A 24,269-nucleotide genomic window follows, 5' to 3' on the forward strand; every position below is an offset into this window, starting at 1 on the left:
AATTGCAGGCCTGTAAATGACACCTGCCATCAAAAAAAATCCTAGGGTCGTAAATCGACCAGAAAATTCCAAAGCCGTCAACATTTCAAGAGGACAATTACAAGAGGCATATTTGTCGCACACTTTGTCTTTTTTTATTTTTCTTTAAAATAAAAGGGAAAGGTAACATGCTCAACATCAGCAATTAATAAAGCCATGCAAATCCAGTCTACAGAAATCTTCACCTCACAGCCGTCAGAATGATTTTCAGCAAAAAGTCTACAAAGAATAAATGCTGAAGGGGTTTCAGAGAACTGTGTACCCACTAGCTGCTGGGGGGATGTAAACCCCTAACAGCCATTACTGAGAACATAATGGAGGTGCGTTTAAGGGTAAAAATTGAGCTACCGTGTGATCTCGTAAGTCCATAGATGCGCCTATCACCTGAGCAGACCACAATGAGAAAGATACAGGCTGGCAATCCTGCACTGCAGGAACATTTACCATAGCGAAGACTTGGAAGAAATCAAAATGACCATCAACAGAAAAATGTACAAGGAAGAAGTGGTCCATGTACACAATGGAATATTAGCCATGGAAAAGAATGAAACTGTGCCATTTGCACCACCATAGAAGGACCGAAAGATCATCACCCAACTTGAAGTACGAAAGAAACTGAAAGACAGATATGCTATGAGGTCACTTATAGGTGTTACCTAAAAATTGATACCCACGAACTAATTTCCAAGAGAAGGAAAAGCATGGATTAAGAAAAAATTACGTTTAACCAAATGGAAAGTTGTAAGGAATGGATGAATTAGGATATGGGGGTTAACAGACATGTACTAATACATATGAAATATATAATCACAAAATACCTATGGAATACCAAGAAAGGTCTACTCAACACTCTGTAATAACCTACACGGGAAAGGATCCAAAGCTGAATAGACAGATACATTGATATAATGAACCAGATTCTGTACACCTAGGAGAAACAAACTCTTTTTATCAAATTTGCTCTGATAATTAATAAAAGTTAAATTTAAAAAACAAACAAGAAGTAAGGAGATATAAGCTCTTGGGGTTTGTCCTGGCACATTCAACTCAAGTTTGCAGCCTACTAACACGATTTCCAGGAAGGCTCTACTGCCCAAAAACCGAGTTGGAAATGGAGAAATGCTGCCGGCTTGTGGCCGTTTCCCGCAAGAGCGGCTTTAAGCCCACAGCTAGTGGTCACTTAACATTCACAAGGACTCAGGGCTGTAAAGGACACCTGCCCTAAATATTTGTGCTGAGGTAGGGAATGGATAAAAAAATTCAAAACAGGCAAATGTTTCAAGAAGATAGTATGAAGAGGTAAGTTTGACTCACTCTCTTTTCTAAAAAAAGGAAAATGGATAAAAGCTCAACCTCAGGAATTATTAGACTCATGCAAATCTAATCTACAAAAAGCTTTCAACTCACACCTGTCGACTGACGATCAGCAAAAAGTCTACAAACAATAAACACTGAAGGGGTTTTAGAGAACTGTGTACCCTCTAGCTGCTGGTGAGATGTAAAGTGGTAACAGCCAATAATGAGAAGAGAAAGGAGCTGCTTTGAAAAGTAAAAATTGAGCTACCATTCGATGCAGCAGACCCACCGCTGGGCCTCTCGCGTGACAACACCAGAATCCCGAAGACACAGGCTGCAAAAGCTGCACTGAAGCCTTATTCACAATAGCCAAGATATGGAAGCAACCTAAATGTCCATCAACAGATGAACAGATGAAGAAAAAGTGGTCCACGTATACAATGGAATATTAGCCATGGAAAACAATGAAACACTGCTCTTTGAGGCACCATAGATGAGCCTAGAGATAATCACAGAACGTGAGGTAAGCTGGAAAGCAAAAGACAGATATCCGATGGTATCACTTATAGGTGTTACGTACGACCTGACAAAAATGGACATATTTCCACAGAGAAAGACACACAAAGACTTAAAAAACAAACTATGCATATCTAAAACCAAAGGTGGTGGGAATGGGTAAATTAAGATTCGATTTACCATACCTACACAAATACAGATTAAGTACATATATCTAAAAAGACCAAGCACATGGCAAGGGAGGTCTATGAAACATTCTGTCATCTTTTACATGGGAAAAGGATCTGTACATGAATAGATATATATGATGTACAAATGAACCAGATTCTGTACACCCAAGACAAACTGTATTCTAATCATTACCCCGATTAAAACAATTAGAACAACGAACAATAATTAATGAGACATAAACTTCAGGGGCTTTTCCTGGCACATTCCATTGTAATTTACAACCTAGGAACACGACTTCCAGAAAGACTCTGCTGCCCTAGTACCCAGATTTGAGAATGGAGAAATGCTGCCCCCTTGTGGCCTTTTCTCACAACACAAGCTTTAAACCCAGTACTAAAGGTCACTAAATATTCACAATCATTGCAGGTATGTAAATGACACCTGACCTGCTCTCAAAAAAAATCCTGTGGTCAAAAATCGACCACAAAATTCAAAAGAGGGCACCCCTCCAAGACAATTTTAGGAGGTATATTGTACACACACTTTTTCTTTTTTTTTTCTTAAAGCAAAGAGGAAGATGTGGAAAGATGCTGAGCATTAGGAATTATTAAAGACATGCAAATACAAATTACAAAAACCTATCAGCTCACACCAGTCAGAATTGCCACGAGAAAACATTCTGCAAAAAATAAATGCTGAAGGCGTTGTGGAGAAATGGGTATCCTCGGTTCTAAGGGGGACGTGGTAAGAACCACTAATGAAAACACAATGGAGGTGTTTTGAAACGGTAAACACTGAGCTACCAGTTAATGAAGCATACCCACTGCTGGGCCTATCACTTGAGAAAATGAGAATCAAAAGTCACAGGCTGGTAATACTGCACTCCAGCAATAATTACCATAGCCAACATTTGGAAGCAACGAAAATGTCCATCAACAGAAGAATACACAAATTAGAAGTGGTCCATGTACACAATGGAATATTACTCCACTGAAAAATATAAATCAAATTTAAAAACAAACATAAGTAAGAGACGTAAGCTTTTGGGGGTAAATCAGGGCACATTGCACTCTAAATTATATCTGAGGAACACCACAGGCAGGAAGTTCTGTTTCCCTAGGTACCAGAGTGGGGAACGTAGAAATGCTGCCGACCTCTGGCCGATACCTGCAGAAGCAGCTTGAAAATCTGTGCTAATGGTCACTTCATATGCACAAGTACTGCAGGCCTGTAAATGAAACATGCCCTCAAAATGTCTTGACGCAGGTAAAGGCCAAAAAATTTCAAAATGGGGCACATGTTTCAAGAAAACAATTTGAAGAAGTAAGCTGTAATAACAGTTTGAACAATAAAAGGACATGCCTGAAAGCTCAATTTCAAAGGATTATGAGACACATGCAAATCCAACCACAAAGAGGTATCAGCTCACACCACTCAGAATAACCATCAGCAAGAAAACTATAAACTACAAATGCTGAAGTGGTTGTGGAGAAATGCATACCCTCAACTTTAAGTGGGACGCACCCTGCAAAGGGCCACTAATGAGAACAGAATGGAGATGCCTTTAAAACGTAAACATTGACCTACCATAGGATCCAGCAGGCCCATCCCTGGACCTATAACCAAGAAGACAGAATTGGAAAGACACACACAGACAAATCTGCACTACACAGGATTACAATAGCCAAGATATGGAAGTAACCAAAAAGTCCAGCAACAGATGGGTGGAAAAAGAAGAACTGCTACAAGTAGAGATGGAATATTAGCTGGGGAAAAAATGAAACAATGCCATTTGCAGCACCATAGATGAGTCTAGAAGCAATCACGCAAGTTGTACTAAGTGAGAAAATGAAAGACACATATCCTATGATATGACTTATAGGTGTTACCTAAAAGTTGATACCAACGAAGATATTTCCACAGAGAAATCCAATCACAGATTCATTAAGCAAACTTATGCTTGACCAAATGGAAAGGTGTGAGGATTGGATACATTAGGATATTGGGGTGAACAGAGATATACAAACACACGTGAAGTATAAAATCACCAAAGACCTACGGCATACCAAGAGGAGACTGCTCAACATTGTGCCATAATCCACATGGAAAAAGGATCCGAAGAAGAATAGATATATGTATATGTGTAAAAGAACCACATCTTGCACACCTAGAACAAAAGAAAAAAACACATTGTAATCAAATTGGTTGTGATAAAAAATTAAATTTAAAAACGTACAAGAAGTAATGAGACATAATCTTAAGGAGTTTTCCCTGGCATTTTCCGTTCTAATTTACAACCTACAGCACAACTTCCCTTATGGCTCTGTTGCCTTAGTAACCAGATTTGGTAAGGAGAAGTGCTGCCGCCTTCTGGCCGTTTCACACAACAGCGCTAATGCTCACTTAATATTCAAAATAATTGCAGGCCTGTACATGACACCTGCCATCAAAAAAAATCCTGGGGTCGTAAATCGACCAGAAAATTCCAAAGACGTCAACATTTCAAGAAGACAATTTCAAGAGGCATATTTTGCGCACATTTTGTCTTTTCTTTTCTTTTTTTCTTTAAAATAAAAGGGAGGGGGGCTGCTGGGAAGATGGCGGAAGAGTAAGACGCGGAGATCCCCTTCCTCCCCACAGATACACCAGAAATACATCTACACGTGGAACAACTCCTACAGAACACCTACTGAATGCTGGCAGAAGACCTCAGACCTCCCAAAAGGCAAGAAACTCCCCACGTACCTGGGTAGGGCAAAAGAAAAAAAGAAAAAACAGAGACAAAAGAATAGGGACGGCACCTGCACCAGTGGGAGGCAGCTGTGAAGGAGGAAAAGTTTCCACACACTAGGAAGCCCCTTCGCAGGCGGAGACTGCGGGAGGCGGAGGGGGGAGCTTCGGAGCCAAGGAGGAGAGCACCGCAACAGGGGTGCGGAGGGCAAAGCGAGGAGATTCCCACACAGAGGATCGGTGCCGAACAGCACTCACCAGCCCGAGAGGCTCGTCTGCTCACCCGCCGGGGCGGGCGGGGCTGCGTGCTGAGGCTCGGGCTTCGGTCGGAGCGCAGGGAGAGGACTGGGGTTGGCGGCTTGAACATAACCTGAAGGGGTTAGTGCACCACGGCTAGCCAGGAGGGAGTCCGGGGAAAAGTCTGGACCTGCCAAAGAGGCAAGAGACTTTTTCTTCTCTCTTTGTTTCCTGGTGCGCGAGGAGAGGGGTTCAAGAGCGCTGCTTAAAGGAACTCCAGAGACGGGCGCGAGCCGCGGTTAAAAGCGCGAACCCCAGAGACGGACGCGAGCCGCGGCTAAAAGCGCGGACCACAGAGACGGGCGGGAGACGCTAAGGCTGCTGCTGCCGCCACCAAGGGGCCTGTGTGCGAGCACAGGTCACTCTCCACACCCCTCTTCCGGGGAGCCTGTGCAGCCCGCCACTGCCAGGTTCCCGGGATCCAAGGACAACTTCCCCGGGGGAACGCACGGCGCACCTCAGGCTCGTGCAACGTCACGCCGGCCTCTGCCGCCGCAGGCCCGCCCCGCACGCCGTGCCCCTCCCTCCCCCCCGCCCCCCGGCCTGAGCCGGCGACCTACACGCAGAGGCGGGGCCAAATCCAAAGCTGAGCCCCGGGAGCTGTGAGAACAAAGAAGAGAAAGGGAAATCTCTCCCAGCTGCCGCAGAAGCAGCGGATTAAAGCTCCACAATCAACTTGATATACCCTGCATCTGTGGAATACATGAATAGACAACGAATCATCCCCAATTGAGGAGGTGGACTTTTAGAGCAAAATCTATGATTTTTTTCCCTTTTCCTCTTCTTGTGAATGTGTGTGTGTATGCTTCTGTGTGAGATCTTGTCTGTATAGCTTTGCTTCCACCATTTGTCCTAGGGTTCTATCCGTCCATTGTTGTTTTTTTTAAAATTTTTTTCTTAATAATTAATTCTAATAACTTTATTAAACTTTACCTTCTTTCTTTCTTTCTTTCTTTCTTTCTTTCTTTCTTTCTTTCTTTCCTTCCTTCCTTCTTTCATTCCTTCCTTCCTTCCCTCCTTTAGACAACGAATCATCGCAAATTGAGGAGGTGGACTTTGAGAGCAAGATTTATGATTTTTCCCCCTTACCTCTTTTTGTGAATGTGTATGCTTCTGTGTAAGATTTTGTCTGTATAGCTTTGCTTCCACCATTTGTCCTAAGGTTCTATCCGTCCCCTTTTTTTTTCTAAATAATTATTTTTTAATTCAATAACTTTATTATACTTTATTTTATTTTACTGTATCTTCTTTCTTTCTGTCTTTTTTCCTTCCTTCCCTCCTTCCTTCCTTCCTTCCTCCCTCCCTCCCTCCTTTCTTTCCTTCTTGCCTTCTTTCCTTCTTTTCTTCTTTCTTTCTTTCTTCCTTCCTTCCTTCTTTCCTTCCTTCCTTCCCTCCTTTCTTTCTTTCTTTCTTTCTTCCTACTTCTACTAATTCTCTCTACTTTTTCTCCCTTTTATTCTGAGCCGTGTGGATGAAAGGCTCCTGGTGCTCCAGCCAGGAGTCAGGGCTCTGCCTCTGAGGTGGGAGAGCCAATTTCAGGACACTGGTCAACAAGAGACCTCCCAGCTCCACATAATATCAAATGGCGAAAATCTCCCAGAGACCTCCATCTTAACACCAGCACCCAGCACCATTCAACGACCAGCAAGCTACAGTGCTGGACAACCTATGCCAAACAACTAGCAAAACAGGAACACAAACCCACCCATTAGCAGACAGGCTGCCTAAAATAATAATAAGTCCACAGACACCCCAAAACACACCACCAGATGTGGACCTGCCCACTAGAGAAACAAGATCCAGCCTCATCCACCACAACACAGGCACTAGTCCCCTCCACCAGGAAGCTTACACAACCCACTGAACCAACCTTAGCCACTGGAGACAGACATCAAAAACAACAGGAACTACGAACCTGCAGCCTGCAAAAAGGAGACCCCAAACACAGTAAGATAAGCAAAATGAGAAGACAGAAAAACACACAGCAGATGAAGGAGCAAGATAAAAATGCACCAGACCTAACAAATGAAGAGGAAATAGGCAGTCTACCTGAAAAAGAATTCAGAATAATGATAGTAAAGATGATCCAAAATCTTGGAAATAGAATGGACAAAATGCAAGAAACATTTAACAAGGACCTAGAAGAAATAAAGATGAAACAAGCAATGATGAATAACACAATAAATGAAATTTAAAATACTCTAGATGGGATCTATAGCAGAATAACTGAGGCAGAAGAACGGAGAAGTGACCTGGAAGATAAAATAGTGGAAATAACTAATGCAGAGCAGAATAAAGAAAAAAGAATGAAAAGAACTGAGGACAGTCTCAGAGACCTCTGGGACAACATTAAACGCACCAACATTCGAATTATAGGGGTTCCAGAAGAAGAAGAGAAAAAGAAAGGGGCTGAGAAAATATTTGAAGAGATTATAGTTGAAAACTTCCCTAATATGGGAAAGGAAATAGTTAATCAAGTCCAGGAAGCACAGAGAGTCCCATACAGGATAAATCCAAGGAGAAATACGCCAAGACACATATTAATCAAACTGTCAAAAATTAAATACAAAGAAAACATATTAAAAGCAGCAAGGGAAAAACAACAAATAACACGCAAGGGAATCCCCATAAGGATAACTGCTGACCTCTCAGCAGAAACTCTGCAAGCCAGAAGGGTGTGGCAGGACATACTGAAAGTGATGAAGGAGAAAAACCTGCAACCAAGATTACTCTACCCAGCAAGGATCTCATTCAGATTTGATGGAGAAATTAAAACCTTTACAGACAAGCAAAAGCTGAGAGAGTTCAGCACCACCAAACCAGCTTTACAACAAATGCTAAAGGAACTTCTCTAGACAAGAAACACAAGAGAAGGAAAAGACCTACAATAACGAACCCAAAACAATTAAGAAAATGGAAATAGGAACATACATATCGATAATTACCTTAAATGTAAATGGACTAAATGCTCCCACCAAAAGACACAGATTGGCTGAATGGATACAAAAACAAGACCCATATATATGCTGTCTACAAGAGACCCACTTTAGACCTAGAGACACATACAGACTGAAAGTAAGGGGATGGAAAAAGATATTCCATGCAAATGGAAACCAAAAGAAAGCTGGAGTAGCAATTCTCATATCAGACAAAATAGACTTTAAATAAAGACTATTAGAAGAGAGAAAGGACACTACATAATGATCAAGGGATTGATCCAAGAAGAAGGTATAACAATTGTAAATATTTATGCACCCAACATAGGAGCACCTCAATACATAAGGCAAATACTAACAGACATAAAGGGAAATCGACAGTAACACATTCATAGTAGGGGACTTTAACACCCCACTTTCACCAATGGACAGATCATCCAAAATGAAAATAAATAAGGAAACACAAGCTTTAAATGATACATTAAACAAGATGGACTTAATTGATATTTATAGGACACTCCATCCAAAAACAACAGAATACACATTTTTCTCAAGTGCTCTTGGAACATTCTCCAGGATAGCTCATATCTTGGGTCACAAATCAAGCCTTGGTAAATTTAAGAAAATTGAAATTTTATCAAGTATCTTTTCCGACAAAAACGCCATGAGACTAGATATCAATTACAGGAAAAGATCTGTAAAAAATACAAACACATGAAGGCTAAACAATACACTACTTAATGACGAAGTGATCACTGAAGAAATCAAAGAGGAAATTTAAAAATACCTAGAAACAAATGACAATGGAGACACAATGACCCAAAACCTATGGGATGCAGCAAAAGCAGCTCTAAGAGGGAAGTTTATAGCAATAAAAGCCCACCTTAAGAAGCAGGAAACATCTCAAATAAACAACCTAACCTTGCACCTCAAGCAATTAGAGAAAGAAAAACAAAAAAAACCCCAAAGTTAGCAGAAGGAAAGAAATCATAAAAATCAGATCAGAAATAAATGAAAAAGGAATGAAGGAAACGATAACAAAGATCAATAAAACTAAAAGCTGGTTCTTCGAGAAGATAAACAAAATAGATAAACCATTAGCCAGACTCATCAAGAAAAAAAGGGAGAAGACTCAAATCAATAGAATTAGAAATGAAAAAGGAGAAGTAACAACTGACACTGCAGAAATAAAAAAGATCATGAGAGATTACTACAAGCAACTATATGCCAATAAAATGGACAATCTGGAAGAAATGGACAAATTCTTAGAAATGCACAACCTGCCAAGACTGAATCAGGAAGAAATAGAAAATATGAACAGACCAATCACAAGCACTGAAATTGAAACTGTGATTAAAAATCTTCCAACAAACAAAAGCCCAGGACCAGATGGCTTCACAGGCGAATTCTATCAAACATTTAGAGAAGAGCTATCACCTATCCTTCTCAAACTCTTCCAAAATATAGCAGAGGGAGGAACACTCCCCAACTCATTCTACAAGGCCACCATCACCCTGATACCAAAACCAGACAAGGATGTCACAAAGAAAGAAAACTACAGGCCAATATCACTGATGAACATAGATGCAAAAACCCTCAACAAAATACTAGCAAACAGAATCCAACAGCACATTAAAAGGATCATACACCATGATCAAGTGGGGTTTATTCCAGGAATGCAAGGATTTTTCAATATATGCAAATCTATCAATGTGATAAACCATATTAACAAATTGAAGGAGAAAAACCATATGATCATCTCAATAGATGCAGAGAAAGCTTTTGACAAAATTCAACACCCATTTATGATAAAAACCCTGAAGAAAGTAGGCATAGAGGGAACTTTCCTCAACATAATAAAGGCCATATATGACAAGCCCACAGCCAACATCATCCTCAATGGTGAAAAATTGAAAGCATTTCCACTAAGATCAGGAACAAGAAAAAGTTGCCCACTCTCACCACTCTTTTTCAACATAGTCTTGGAAGTTTTAGCCACAGCAATCAGAGAAGAAAAGGAAATAAAAGGAATCCAAATCGGAAAGGAAGAAGTAAAGCGGTCACTGTTTGCAGATGACATGATACTATACATAGAGAATCCTAAAGATGCTACCAGAAAACTACTAGAGCTAATCAATGAATTTGGTAAAGTAGCAGGATACAAAATTAATGCACAGAAATCTCTGGCATTCCTATACACTAAGGATGAAAAATCTGAAAGTGAAATCAAGAAAACACTCCCATTTACCATTGCAACAAAAAGAATAAAATACCTAGGAATAAACCTACCTAAGGAGACAAAAGACCTGTATGCAGAAAATTATAAGACACTGATGAAAGAAATTAAAGATGATACAAATAGATGGAGAGATATACCATGTTCTTGGATTGGAAGAATCAACATTGTGAAAATGACTCTACTACCCAAAGCAATCTACAGATTCAATGCAATCCCTATGAAACTACCACTGGCATTTTTCACAGAACTAGAACAAAAAATTTCACAATTTGTATGGAAACACAAAAGACCCCGAATAGCCAAAGCAATCTTGAGAACGAAAAATGGAGCTGGAGGAATCAGGCTTCCTGACTTCAGACTATACTACAAAGCTACAGTAATCAAGACAGTATGGTACTGGCACAAAAACAAAAATATAGATCAATGGAACAGGATAGAAAGCCCAGAGATAAACCCACGCACATATGGTCACCTTATCTTTGACAAAGGAGGCAGAAATGTACAGTGGAGAAAGGACAGCCTATTCAATAAGTAGTTCTGGGAAAACTGGACAGCTACATGTAAAAGTATGAGATTAGATCACTCCCTAACACCATACACAAAAATAAGCTCAAAATGGATTAAAGACCTAAATTTAAGGCCAGAAACTATCAAACTCTTAGAGGAAAACATAAGCAGAACACTCTATGACATAAATCACAGCAAGGTCCTTTTTGACCCACCTCCTAGAGAAATGGAAATAAAAACAAAAGTAAACAAATGGGACCTAATGAAACTTAAAAGCTTTTGCGCAGCAAAGGAAACCATAAAGAAGACCAAAAGACAACCCTCAGAATGGGAGAAAATATTTGCAAATGAAGCAACTGACAAAGGATTAATCTCCAAAATTTATAAGCAGCTCATGCAGCTTAATAACAAAAAAACAAACAACCCAATCCAAAAATGGGCAGAAGACCTAAATAGACATTTCTCCAAAGAAGATATACAGAGTGCCAACAAACACATGAAAGAATGCTCAACATCACTAATCATTAGAGAAATGCAAATCAAAACTACAATGAGATATCATCTCACACCAGTCAGAATGGCCATCATCAAAAAATCTAGAAACAATAAATGCTGGAGAGGGTGTGGAGAAAAGGGAACCCTCTTACACTGTTGGTGGGAATGTAAATTGATACAGCCACTGTGGAGAACAGTATGGAGGTTCCTTAAAAAGCTACAAATAGAACTACCATATGACCCAGCAATCCCACTACTGGGCATATACCCTGAGAAAACCATAATTCAAAAAGAGTCATGTACCAAAATGTTCATTGCAGCTCTATTTACAATAGCCCAGAGATGGAAACAACCTAAGTGTCCATCATCAGATGAATGGATAAAGAAGATGTGGCACATATATACAATGGAATATTACTCAGCCATAAAAAGAGACGAAATTGAGCTATTTGTAATGAGGTGGATAGACCTAGAGTCTGTCATACAGAGTGAAGTAAGTCAGAAAGAGAGAGACAAATACCGTATGCTAACACATATATATGGAATTTAAGAAAAAAAAATGTCATGGAAAACCTAGGGGTGAAACAGGAATAAAGACACAGACTTACTAGAGAATGGACTTGAGGCTATGGGGAGGGGGAAGGGTAAACGGTGACAAAGCGATAAAGAGGCATGGACATATATACACTACCAAACGTAAGGTAGATAGCTAGTGGGAAGCAGCCGCATAGCACAGGGAGATCAGCTCGGTGCTTTGTGACCGCCTGGAGGGGTGGGATAGGGAGGGTGGGAGGGAGGGAGACACAAGCAGGAAGAGATATGGGAATATATGTATATATATAACTGATTCATTTTGTTGTGAAGCTGAAACTAACATACCATTGTAAAGCAATTATACTCCAATAAAAAAAAAACCTTTAAAAATATCTGTGTCTTTCAATCTAATACATATAGGAATTTAGAATACGGTAAATGTGACATTTCAAAAGATCAGGTAAAGAGTGTGCTAGTCAATGAACAACACTGCGGCAATTGCCTATAGTTGGGGGAAAAAATAAAGCTAACTATTTAAACTTATGGATAAAAATAAAATGCTATATACGGCTAAATGTAAAAAAACAAATAAAAAACTATAAATTTGAAAGGACTTTCAAAAGAAGAGGAAAAAAAGCACAAAACCATAAACCCATGAAGAAAAAAAAGGTAAACAAAACTTTTAACTTCTTTATGACAAAAGAAACCATAAACAATATTGAAAAATACATTTGAAAACCAATGTGAGGCTGGGAGAAAATATTACAACTATATAACAGTTTAATATCTGGTATATATGAATAGGTACTATAAATCAATGAGAAAAAAAAGAAAGAAAGAAAATCAGGTAAGAGGGGTATTTCTGACCAGAAGATTCTCTAGAATTGATTCATAAACTAACCTACTAGAATGACAGGTGTAGCTTGCCATCCAACTTTATTTAAAACGACACAGAAAAAAAACTGAAATAGACTAGTTAATATAACAGATGCAAGGAAATCTGGAATGGCTTCTCTCTATATATAAGATAGCAGTACATTTTATTTGGTGCAATTACAGAGGAATGACCTTCAGTTTCTTCACAAGCTAGCTCTTATTTTTGTAATCTCATCTCAAAGCTCACTCTGGCCTTATATATTCTTTGAAGTCAGAGTATTTAGAAAATAAGGAAGTTGAAATCCTACATCCAAGATTGAAAGGACTCTGCCCTACCTTTACTCAGAGACCAATTATACATTAACTAAACTACTATTATACTGTTTTTTAGTGGCATATAACACATTTTTGGGTAAGGCACCACAGTATCTTTATAATAATGAAGATAGTGATATGGATCAAAGGCCACTCAATTAATTGTGGTTGAAACTCTTAACGAGAAGAACAGAGTTCAAAATATTTATTTAGATAGGAAGTGGCTAGTTTGATAAGAACCCCTTGAACAATACACTCCCTCCCACCTCACCTTGATTTGATGGCTCAACAGGAGCTGACAGATAAGGGGTAGAAGGCATGGACAGCCTAGGACCCCCTAGATGTCAGCTTTGGACAGTGTTTCTTAATTCTGGGTTGCACAGCATAATCGCTTGAGAATGTATTTTAAATTACTGATACATAGCCCTAACTTCTCTTCCTTCCTTCCACCCCAAGAAATTTCTATTTGATTAGTCTGAGGTGGGACCTGGGTGATGGTACTTTTTACAAAGCTCTAAGCTGACTCTGATGGGTAGCTAGAGTTGAGATCTGTTGATCTAGAAATAGGGTTAATATTTCAAACCAGTTGAGAAGCCAAATGGACTCTGACACACACTTGATTGTGCATATCACTCAGCATATGTATTTCTCAGCAATAAAAATAAAGCTTGATACAAGGCTGTTTCGCTGGCCAAAAACAAGAAGATTTTTGTATCTTTACTGAGCATGGTTTAAGATTAATTATATACTTCTTGATGACTGTGGAATGGAAGAATTGTGCAGTTCTTTCCCTAACCTCATTCCCTCTACCTGTCTTCTCATTCCACCCAATGTGGACAAGAGATGCTATGAAATAGCCCAATTCAAGAACATGCAGATGGCTAACAGACACCTGAAAAGATGTCCAACATTGCTTATCATTAGAGAAATGCAAATCAAAACAACTGAGAGATATCACCTCACACCTACTAGAATGGATATCATCAAAAAGTCAAATATTGGCAAGGATGTGAAAAAAAGGGAACCCTTGTGCACTGTTGGTGGGAATGTAAATTGGTGCAGCCACTATGAAAAACCGTATGGAGGTTCTTCAAAAAACTAAAAATAGGGGAATTCCCTGGTGGTCCACTGGTTAGGACACGGCGCTTTCACTGACATGGGCCTGGAGTTCGGGAAACTAAGATCCTGCAAGCCGAGGGGTGTGACCAAAAAAACAAAACCAAAAACAAACAAACAAACCAAAAACAACTAAAAATAGAACTACCATATGACCCAGAAATTCCACTCCTGGGTATATATCTGAAGAAAACAAAGACACTGATTTGAAAAGAAATATGCACCCAAATGTTCATAGCAGCATTATTTACAATAGCCAAGATATAAAAGCAACTTAAATGTCCATCAACAGATGAATGAAAAAGAATATTTGGTATATATATGTGTGTGTGTGTGTGTGTGTGTGTGTGTGTGTGTGTGTGTGTAATGAAGTATTACTCAACCATAAAAAATAATGAAATTCTGACGTTTGCAACAACATGGATGGACCTAGAGAGAATTATGCTTAGTGAAATAAGTCAGACAGATAAAGAAAAATACTCTGTTATCACTTATATGTGGAATCTAAAAATAAAGCAAATGACTGTGTATAACAAAACAGAAACAGACTCACAGGTATAGAAAACAAACTAGTGGTTACCAATGGGGAGAGGGAAGGGGACAGACAAGATAGGGGTTTGGAATTAAGAGGCACAAAATACAGTGTAAAAACTAGATAAGAAACAAGGACATATTACACAGCACAGGGAATATAGCCATTGTTTTGATCTAACTTTTTTTTAACATCTTTATTGGAGTATAATTGCTTTACAATGGTGTGTTAGTTTCTGCTGTATAACAAAGTGAAGCAGCTATACATACACACACATCCCCATATCTCCTCCCTCTTGTGTCTCCCTCCCACCCTCCCTATCCCACCCCTCCAGGTGGACACAAAGCACTGAGTTGATCTACCTGTGTTATGCGGCTGCTTCCCACTAGCTATCTATTTTACATTTGGTAGTGTATATACGTCCATGCCACTCTCTCACTTCATCCCAACTTACCCTTCCCACTTCCCGGGTCCTCAAGTCTATTCTCTACATCTGCGTCTTTATTCCTGTCCTGCCCCTAGGTTCTTCATAACCATATTTGTTTTTTTAGATTCCATATAACCATATGTGTTAGCATACGGTTTTTGTTTTTCTCTTTCTGAATTACTTCACTCTGTATGACAGTCTCTAGGTCCATCCACTTCACTACAAATAACTCAATTCCTTTTCTTTTTATGGCTGAGTAATATTCCATTGTATATATGTGCCACACCTTCTTTATCCATTCATCTGTCAATGGACACTTAGCTTGCTTCCATGTCCTGGCTATTGTAAATAGAGCTGCAATGAACATTATGGTACATGACTCTTTTTGAATTATGGTTTTCTCAAGGTATATGCCCTGTAATGGGATTGCTGGGTCATATGGTAGTTCTATTTTTAGTTTTTTGAGGAACCTCCATACTGTTCTCCATAGTGGCTGTATCAATTTACATTCCCACCAACACTGCAAGAGGGTGCCCTTTTCTCCACACCCTCTCCAGTATTTATTGTTTGTAGATGTTTTGATGATGGCCATTCTGACCAGTGTGAGGTGATACCTCACTGTAGTTTTGATTTGCATTTCTCTAATGATTAGTGATGTTGAGCAGCTTTTCATATGCTTCTTGGCCATCTGTATGTCTTCTTTGGAGAAATGTCTATTTAGGTCTTCCACCCATTTTTGGATTCGGTTGTTTGTGTTTTTGATATTGAGCTGCATGAGCTGCTTGTATATTTTGGAGATTACTCCTTTGTCAGTTGCTTCATTTGCAAATATTTTCTCCCACTCTGAGGGTTGTCTTTTCATCTTGTTTATGGTTTCCTTTGCTGTGCAAAAGCTTTGAAGTTTCATTAGGTCTCATTTGTTTATTTTTGTTTTTATTTCCATTTCTCTAGGAGGTGGGTCAAAAAGAATCTTGCTGTGATTTATGTCATGGAGTTTTCTGCCTATGTTTTCCTCTAAGAATTTTATAGTGTCTGGCCTTACATTTAGGTCTTTAATTCATTTTGAGTTTATTTTTGTGTATGGTGTTAGGGAGTGTTCTAATTTCATTCTTTTACATGTAGCTGTCCAGTTTTCCCAGCACCACTTATTGAAGAGGCTGTCTTTTCTCCGTGGTATATTCTTGCCTCCTTTATCAAAGATAAGTTGACCATAGGTGCATGAGTTTACCTCTGGGCTTTCTATCCTGTTCCATTGATCTATATTTCTGTTTTTGTGCCAGTACCAAACTGTCTTGATTACTGTAGCTTTGTAGTATAGTCTGAAGTCAGGGAGTCTGATTCTTCCGGCTCCTTTTTTCTTTCTCAAGATTGCTTTTGCTATTCAGGGTCTTTCATGTTTCCATACAAATTGTGAAATTTTTTGTTCTAGTTCTGTGAAAAATGCCATTGGCAGTTTGATAGGGATTGCACTGAATCTGTACATTGCTTTGGCTAGTATAGTCATTTTCACAATATTGATTCTTCCAATCCAAGAACGTAGTATATCTCTCCGTCTATTTGTATCATCTTATTTTCTTTCATCAGTGTCTTATAGTTTTCTGCATACAGGTCTTTTGTCTCCTTAGGTAGGTTTATTCCTAGGTATTTTATTCATTTTGTTGAAATGGTAAATGGGAGTGTTTCTGGAATTTCTCTTTTAGATTTTTCATCATTAGTGTATAGGAATGCAAGAGGTTTATGTGCATTAATTTTGTATCCTGCTACTTTACCAAATTCATTGATTAGCTCTAGTAGTTTTCTGGTAGCATCTTTAGGATTCTCTATGTATAGTATCATGTCATTTGCAAACAGTGACAGTTCTGCCTCTTCTTTTCCAATTTGGATTCCTTTTATTTCTTTTTCTTCTCTGATTGCTATGATAGCCATTGTTTTGTAATAATTTTAAATGGAGTATAATCTATACAAATATTGAATCACTATATTGTACACCTGAAACTAATATAATATTGTAAATTAACTGCACTTCAATTTTAAAAAAAAGGAGAACAACAGTGGAAACAATAGGGACTGCCTCTCTTAGGATTACCTCTGATCTTTCTATAAAGTTGGGAAAATAAGAACACACAACCTCCTTTCATAAAGCTAGAAAGGTAAGAATTTTTGAAGAGGGTAATTCTCCAGTAAGTCACTTCAAGCTAAGAAAGATTGAGGCAGGTAGCATAGATAAGTTATGCTTTAGTTTTTGGGTGAACATTCTTGGAATTTAGCACTGATGACAATCTTTCTGGTCAAATTTTTCCTCCCCATCAACAGATTATGTAAGACCTTTAGGGAAAAGAGGAGAAATTCCCTTTCTTTTTCCAGTGTTGTCAAAAGACTTAAAACACTTTCCATTCTTTGGATTATTCATTTACATGTAAAATTTGTGAAATAGCACACAGGATTGTCCTGTCCAAAATTACCCTAAGTGTTTGTAAAAAGTACCATCATAGACTAATCAGACAGAAATTTCTTGGGAGAGGGGAGGGGGAAGGGAGGAAAAGAACAGGGCTATGAATCAGTAATTTAAAAATAATCTTATTGGGAGATTGGGATTGACATATGCACACTCCTATATATAAAATAACTAATAAGGACCTAATGTATAGCACAGGGAACTCTACTCAATACTCTATAATGACCTATATGGGAAAAGAATCTAAAAGAGAGTGGATATATGTATATGTATAACTGATTCACTTCGCTGTATAGCAGAAACTAAAAAACACTGTAAATCAACTATACTCCAATAAAACTTAAAAAAAAATTAGTCTCAAGTGATTATACTGTGTACCCAGGATTAAGAAGCACAGGCCTAGGCTGCCATCTCCATGTCTCTTACCCCTTGTCTATCAGCTCCTGCTGAGCCCTCAAGACAGGGTGAGGTGATAGAAAATGCATTGTTCAAGGACCCTCTTATCCAACCAGCCAACAATTTATATCCAACAGAATTTATATAAAGAAAAGAACATTTCTAAAGAAAAATCTCCTCTCCCCCAGAAATCCATTATATGACCTTGATATGTTTTATTTTGTAAATATGAAGTAACATTCATGGATTCCAGGAAGAGAGCAGGAAAAAGCAAGAGAAATACAGTGAGAGAGAGAGAGAAGAGAGGTTTTAACTTCTAATTAGACACAGTCCACTCAACATGACACCGAGAAAGTGTAAAAAAGATCATTAAATATGATCACAGGGGCTTCCCTGGTGGCGCAGTGGTTGAGAGTCCGCCTGCCGAGTTCGTGCCCCGGTCCGGGAAGATCCCACGTGCCGCAGAGCGGCTGGGCCCGTGAGCCATGGCCGCTGAGCCTGCGCGTCCGGAGCCTGTGCTCCGCGACGGGAGAGGCCACAACAGTGAGAGGCCCGCGTACCGCAAAAAAAAAAAAAAGATCACAACTACTCATTTTTAACTTCCTTTAAAACAGAGGGAAGCAAGCATGGATCACAGGAAAACAGAAAAGAGAGAAACAGAATAGCAACAGTAGATGAATCATTTTTTATTCATCCTTCATTAATTAGAAAGTCTTTACTGAAAACGATTATTTTCAAATTACTGTATTAAAAAAATGCACTGTAAAATTCACTAAAGTTGCGCGCGAGCTCGGCGTCCCAGCGGCGGGGTCGGCCGAACGCGGAAGGGGTGGAGGGAGCCCGCGGCGACGGCGGCGGCGGCTACAGCCGTGAAACGGCGGAGACCGTGGCGGGCACCCGGCGGCTGATCACCAAGCCGCAGAACCTGAACGACGCCTGCGGGCCTCCCAGCAGCTTCCTCGAGATCGATGTGAGCAACCCTTAGACAGTGCGGGTAGGCCAGGGTCGGTTCACCACCTACGAAAGCAGGGTCAAGACAAATCTGCCTATTTTCAAGCTGAAGGAATCTGCCGTTAGAAGAAGATACAGTGACTTTGAGTAGCTGCGAAGTGAATTAGAAAGAGAGATCAAGGTTGTAGTTCCCCCAGTCCCTGGGAAAGCATTTTTGCGTCAACTTTCTTTTAGAAGAGATGATGGAGTATTTGTTGACAATTTTATTGAAGAAAGGAATCAAGGACTGGAGCAGTTTATGAACAAGGTCGCTGGTCATCCTTTGGCACAGAATGAACGTTGTCTTCATATGTTTTTACAGGATGAAATTATAGATACAAGTAATGCTCCATCAAAAATAAGACATGCCTGAAATTTGGCAAGAAGCGGCAAAAAAACTTTCCATGACTATTAATGATTCATACGCACCAGTGAAGAAGTTTTAACTTTAGTATGCTGCACAAAAACTGGTGTAATATGCCTTCAGTATACTAACATAATGCTCAGTTCTGTTTTGTTTTGGCAGTTGACAAGAAGTTAATTTGCTTTAGTGAACAAAATCCCTCATTCCAGCCTTTCCATATAAATAGCCCTTTCTTGCTGTTTTAATGTGGTACACACTGTAGTTTCACAAACCTGTTACTCCAGTATAACCTGCAGTGTCCTAACTAAAATTACTCATTTGGTCTTCACCTGCAATTTTTGTGTCATGTTTGCTTCTCGGATCTGAGTAATAGAATTTTTCTCTTATCCCCTTTTTAATAGGTGGTGTCACGACCTAATTTATGTGTGGAAGCTACTACACATTGGTTTCCAGTACCCTACACGTAAGATACACACTTGTGTGCAGAAGGTATCTCCCTTCAGGCTTGTAATCCCCTTCACATGGAAGATCAATGAGGAAAATCTTTATATTCTGTATAAAAGCAAAATCAAATTTATATACTAAAATTATTTGTCTAAAAATTTAGGTTGTTTTCAAATAAAAATAAAAATGCATTTCTGATACACAAAAATAAAATTCACTGAAGTTAAAATACAGGCATATCTGGTTTTATTGTGCTTTGCTTTATTGTGTTTCTCAGACAATGCTTTTTTCTACAAATTAAAGGTTTGTGACAATCCTGCATACAGTAAGTCTATCAGTGCCATTTTCCCAACAGCATTTGCTTATTTAGTGTCTCTGTGACACATTTTGATAATTCTTGCAATATTTCAAACTTAACTATATTTGTTATGGTGATCTGTGATCAGTGATCTTTGATGTTACTATTGAAAAAAGACTAAGATTTGCTGAAGGTCAGATGATGGTTAGCATATTTTAGCAATAAAATATTTTAAAATTAAGGTATGTATGTTTTTGAGATATAATCCTATTTCGTACTTAATAGACTACAGTATAGTGCAACTTTTAATGCACTGGGAAACCAAAAAATCAGTATGACTAGCTTTATTGCAATAATCACTTTATTGAGGTGTCTGGAATTGAACCCACAGTATGTCTGAGGTATGCCTGTAGTGACAAGAACACTAGGGAAAATATCGATATTAATAAACGATTATATCCGATACGATAAACATATAATTCTATTAAAAATACAAATATTTTATGAGATATTACTATGTGACATCACTATGTGTTTTGCTGCCCTTTGTACTAATCTGTCCCCCAAACAAGATTGTGATTGACCTGAAAGAAAAGTAAGGACTTTAATTCTGGAGCTTCAATATCTTACCTGACGCAAGTAGAAGTCTCAAAAGGCAATGGAGTTAGCCAGATGTGAAAACAGAGTAAGGATGTAAAATACCAGATCGTCTATTGTACAGTTTATTGGAGGTTCTCACTAGAGCAGTAAACAAAGAAAAATAGTAATATTGCAAATTAACTCATTTAAAAACTGGATTAATTCATGTTCTATACAGGCACTATAGGTATAGAGCAGGGAAGAAAGTAGGTACCAATTCCCACCTTTAAGGAGTTTACATTCTTGTGAAGGGAGATAATAAACATTAAAAAAGTTAAATACAGAGTGTATTAAACGGTGATAAATATTGAGGAGAAGATAAAGTAGCAAAGGTAGATAACGGTTGCATGAGGGTGGCAACATTAGACTGTTTGTCCAGGGAGAGTCCCACTGGAAAGGAGAATAAAGACCTGAGAGAGTCGTGGGAATATCTGGAGGAAGAGTATTCCAGGTGGAGGAAAGAGTAAGCAGGAAACAAAAGCAGCTTGGAGTATTCATGGAGCAACAAGGAGACTGGTCTGATTAGAGCAGGTGATCAAATGAGTGTGAGATGAGGTCAGAGATGGAGTCCCAGGGACTCCACTGAAGAACCCAGTGGACCAACGTAAGGATTAGAGATGCAAGGAGAACCATGGCAGAGTCTAGGTCCAACATAGCAGAAAGGGTTCAGAAGGTCACACAATCTGAGGAGCAAAGCGCCTAGGACTGAATTTGGGCAGCTGAAGAAAACGCTTGAGGCAAGGAGACTGGTATCAGTGGATAAAGTTTTGAGAAAAAAAGAAGAGGAACCTATTCTGTAACAATCCTGGCTTAGTTTTATTGGTCTGTATAAATTATCAAGTGAACATAAAATTTCTTCTCTTTCAGCAATAGATACGCTAGCTCAGGTTGATTTGCATGAAGAGAAATATAAAAAAAAGAAATCTAACCTCCCATTTATCAATTGATTTTCTGTGTATAAGCAATTATTTGTGCATTTATTCAAGTGAGCAAATGAACAACTGCAACTAAAGTATTGCTTTATAATCCTGTAAGGTCCAGAGTCCAGAGTCTCCTCCTGCTTCTGATTAATTCCATACCGCACCTAGCTACAGAGCTCAGGAGTCAGAAACCTGATTTGCATGACCGAAAATTCTCTCTGACCCAAGGATATTGCCTTGGGTGGTATAATCTCTTCCCCCTGTGTTTGTAGAGGGGACACAAAAACATTTCAAAATCCTGCCAACACAACTCAGAACCAAGTTGAGAATTTTCTATGGGCCACAAGTGACAGTCGTGAAACAATTTCCTGCCAAAGATGCTTACTTATCCAATAGAGCACTGCAGAAGATTTCCTTTGACTAATGAAAATCATGAGGGTGAGTTTTATTTTTAAATATTGCTGTTATTGTTTGTGCTTGTCTCTGTGTGTGTGTGTGTGTGTGTGTGTGTGTGTGTGTGTGTGTAGGAGAGACAGAGACAGAGAGACAGAGAGACTAGGTCTAGTGCTTCTAAGAGAAGTATTTCAGTCACAAAGATAGAGCAGACCTGAGGGTACAAGACATAAGACTTAGATCTTTTACTCTCTCAAGTCTGATCCACCTGACTGCCACACATCCTTTTCTATATTTCATAAGAACATTACTTATTTCAAAAATATAACCAGAAATTAGCAATTAATAAGTGTGCTATTTGCATTCTAAAGTCATGAAAAATTACCTTATAGGATTGAAAACCAATACTCTTATACTGGCCACTCTTTGTAATAATGAAATAAAAGCTTCTTTTAAGGAACGTGTTGCTGTGGAATTCCAAGATGCTTTTAATATTCATGGTAAATACATTTTAATGTGCAGTAATTGGGCATTTTAGGAGTAGAGATCCAACCTATAGTGGCTAATATTCTGATTCATAGTAAATCCTGAAAAAAACTGATGTATAATGAGACTGTGGGTAAGTAATTAACCTTCTCTGTTTGGAAAAATAAACAAGGACAACTCATGGACAGATAGAGAGTGGAAAATGTTATTTCTGGCCATCAGTGGGGTATTATTCAAATTATCCTAACATAAGATTTATATATTGCTCTAAAAAATTTTTATGCAAGAATGTGGTATTGGACTACTTTGATGTTAACTTTAAACATTTAAGTGTTTTGCAATATTTAATGAACTCCTTTTTGTCACTGTTATTTTTTCAGTAGAATGGTTGGATTGTACAGGTAAATTTCCCCTGTGTTTTCTTCTTTTTTTTTTTTTTTTTTCTTTTGCGGTACGCGGACCTCTCACTGTTGTGGCCTCTCCCGTTGTGGAGCACAGGCTCCGGACGCGCAGGCTTAGCAGCCATGGCTCACGGGCCCAGCCGCTCCGCGGCATGTGGGATCTTCCCGGACCGGGGCACGAACCCGCGTCCCCTGCATCGACAGGCGGACTCTCAACCACTGCGCCACCAGGGAAGCCCTCCCCTGTGTTTTCTTATGTACAAGACCATATTATTACATGAGCATTTTTTTTTTTTTGCTATTGTTGACTATCTATTTAGAATCTAAAATTATGCAAATATAACAGGAAAGGAAATGCAGTTTATGTTCTCTTCCTCAATGATGTTTATATATCACTTTAGAAATTTAACACAATTTTTCTCATTGCCTTATTATGATTTTATATATATGTCATACACATAATAATATGCTTAATTTCAAAGCAATATTCAATAGTGGAAAAATATGAGGACCAAAAAGTGACAGAAAATGAGAGTCATATGGGCAGGAGTAGATGCAGGAAACAATGTTGTTATAAAAGGACAAATCAATTTGAATAGAGTGGTAGATATTCAGCTTGTAGAAAATTGAAGAACATTGAAAAGTGAGCAGCTGATTTAGCGATGTCACTGCTGTTGACCATTGCCAGTGAATTTACAGTGTAATATTAGGAGAAAAAGTGTAATTATACATGACAGAAAAGACAAAGGCAGGTGGTCTGGCAATTTTTTGAGGAAGAAGGTTGGATGCAAGAACAAAGATACCAACGGATGATATGACAATTTATCTAGGAGAGCTGGACCAAACTTTCTGCTCAAACAGTACCAATAGTAATTATGTAAATAAATCCAATTCTCACAGGCATTTCTCAGGCATTTGGCTGAGAAATAAGTAGAAAATTGTTGGTCTCTAGCAAGAAGAAAAATGATAATATAAACAGGAAGTGAGAATATAACTGAGTCATGTTATAGCCAGTTTAATAAAGTAAAGATGGCTACATCTTGGTTACTTAAATTCTTGGAATTCTTGGAATTTGTCTCAATTACTTAAATAATTATTTTTAAAAAACAACAATTAAAAAAAAACAACAATTAAATAATCTGAATGACATGAGACCATATTATCTTCAAATACATTTTCTGAAAAAAATTTAAACATGTAGAATTTACATTCAGAATGAATGAGTTTTTTCTATAATTTTTAAAGGCTACACTCCATTTACAGTTATTACAAAACATTGGCACAGGAAAAATATATTTCCTGTGTTGTATAATGCATCCTAGCAACCTGTCTTACACTCAGTAGTTTGTACCTCCCGCTCCCCCACCCCTATATTGCCCCTCCCTCCTTTAAAATTGTTTATAAAAAAAGAATGAATGAGTTTTTTCATACAGGCTTTCAAAGTAAAGATCAGATTC

The 24,269-nt window shown here is 38.6% G+C and overlaps 1 pseudogene; it reads left to right on the top strand.

Annotated features, from left to right (window-relative positions):
- The first annotated feature begins 353 nt into the window (after positions 1-353).
- On the top strand, positions 354-19,357 carry LOC132527922 (sorting nexin-3-like; annotated as a pseudogene).
- The last annotated feature ends 4,912 nt before the right edge of the window (positions 19,358-24,269 follow it).

This window comes from Lagenorhynchus albirostris, chromosome 10 (assembly GCF_949774975.1).
Source record: "Lagenorhynchus albirostris chromosome 10, mLagAlb1.1, whole genome shotgun sequence".
Taxonomy (NCBI): domain Eukaryota; kingdom Metazoa; phylum Chordata; class Mammalia; order Artiodactyla; family Delphinidae; genus Lagenorhynchus; species Lagenorhynchus albirostris.